This window comes from Chiloscyllium punctatum, chromosome 12, assembly GCF_047496795.1.
Source record: "Chiloscyllium punctatum isolate Juve2018m chromosome 12, sChiPun1.3, whole genome shotgun sequence".
NCBI lineage: Eukaryota > Metazoa > Chordata > Chondrichthyes > Orectolobiformes > Hemiscylliidae > Chiloscyllium > Chiloscyllium punctatum.
This window is the reverse complement of record NC_092750.1, coordinates 96,077,578-96,079,571: the sequence shown is the minus strand read 5'-3', so window position 1 is coordinate 96,079,571 and position 1,994 is coordinate 96,077,578. Positions and strand designations below refer to the sequence as shown.

Here is a 1,994-nt window from a genome sequence, read left to right as displayed (position 1 = left end):
TGTTCCTGTGGTGGGAAATGCACTTCCCCGTGTGTCACCTGCTGCTCCCCGCTTGCGCACTGGCACTGCACTCATTTTCCTTCTGACACTTGCTCACTGTGTTCCTGTGATCATACAGTGACTTGGTGTCGCACAGTGCAGGAAAATGATACAGATCAAGGTTTTTGCATTGTTGCCTTCAATTGTCAGTTTATCCTTATTTTGGATTTTGAAAATGTCTGTTCTGTACACAAGTGCGTGTCAAAAACATCTGAGCGGAAGTTAGGTGTTCTGAATAATGACATTGAGCACTATGCACTCTCCTCCAGTCTGGAAAACAATTCCTCACAGGCAATTTAATAGACAATTTACAGCAGGTGCAGGAGTAGGCCATTCTGCCCTTCGAGCCAGCAACACCATTCATTATGATCATCGCCTGAACATCCTCAATCTGTATCCTGTTCCTGCCTTATCCCCATAACCCTTGATTCCACTATCCTTAAGAGCTCTATCCAACTCTTTATTGAAAGAACACCTTCTGCTGTCTCGGGTTCTTCATTCCGTTGACTTCAAATCTTCACAGAATTCAACAGACCTTGTTACATATTCATTTCCTCATTTTTGTTCAGATCACTGTGTGCATTGTCTGACAGTGGGAGTGCACTTGCCCCACAACCCAGGGGTCAGACCATAGTCTTGGAACCGTACTATGTTATTTATCATTTTACCAACACCAGGGAGAAATATCTGCTGCTCTGCATAATTTACCCAATTCAATTATTCATAAGGTCAGAGCTATTCGTGCATCTGTAACGAGGTGGCTGAGAGGTGAAGGCGATGGACTGCTAATCCATTGTGCTCTGCACGCGTGGGTTCGAATCCCACTCTCGTCGCTGTCATCACCGGCATTCAATGGTGCTGTTTTCAGATGATCACAACTGTCGTATGGGAGCGCTAATGGTCAGTTTATATGCATTTACGCTATTCCAAAATTTCCAAGAATGGTTTGAGCCTGTTGACTGAACTGTGTTGAAATATAGGTTGCATTGGGATATTGAAAGGGAGCGCGGTTTCCTTTTGCAAATCAAGTTGCTGTGAACGTTTTTTCGTATGAAAGACATCCAGGAAAATCAAATAACGAGAGCTGCGAAGTGCATGTTTATGCAAAGGGATTCTTAATGAACGTTTTGTCAGATGAAATCTGGAGGAGGTTGAGAAGAAGTAATTCATCCTGGTGACAAGAGCACAGCGAGACAGCACAAAATGATGGCGATACTTCAAAGGGGCAGGGCGTGGGTGTAGGGGCACTGAGAACTGGCTGTAAATGCACAGTGGAGAATTGCCAATGTTGGTGCCGTGCATGGTCACGGAAAGGCTGACACATTGGTCTCGCCCTCGCCCCTTGCTCTCGCCATTGATGAATGCTGGACATAAGGCACAGACAAACACAAGATGTGGGAAGCAAGCTCCCTCTCGTTATACACACATTGGATGCATCACATTGAACTATGAACAACTGGAGAAATCAGCATGTTACCTTTAGGGAGTGAAACTAAACTGTGGATCAATGACCGCAGATTCATGCAACATAAACAAGAAAAATAATTTAAAATGTAGGGTGAAGGTTTGCTTGCTCAGCTGTAGCTTTGATATCCAGACGTTTCATTACTTGGCTAGGTAACATCATCATCAGTGGCGACCTCCAAGTGAAGAGAATCTGTTGTCTCCTGCTTTCTATTTATATCTTTCTCCTCGATGGGGTTCCTGGGGTTTGTGGTGATGTCATTTCCTGTTCGTTTTCTGAGGTGTTGATCGATGGCATCTCGATCTATGTGTTTGTTTATGGCGTTGTGGTTGGAGTGCCAGGCCTCTATGAATTCTCAGGCGTGTCTTTGATTAGCCTGTCCCAGGATAGATGTGTTGTCCCAGTTAAAATCGTGGTATTTGTAATCCGTATGTAGGGCTACGAGGGAGAGAAGGTCGTGACTTTCTTCCTGTTGTCTTACGTAGTAGTT

At 44.5% G+C, this 1,994-nt stretch overlaps 1 non-coding gene across 1 annotated transcript; it reads left to right on the top strand.

Moving 5' to 3' along the window:
- The first annotated feature begins 790 nt into the window (after positions 1 to 790).
- trnas-gcu (transfer RNA serine (anticodon GCU)) lies at positions 791 to 872 on the top strand. The gene has a single exon. It is a non-coding gene; the product is annotated as a tRNA-Ser (tRNA).
- The last annotated feature ends 1,122 nt before the right edge of the window (positions 873 to 1,994 follow it).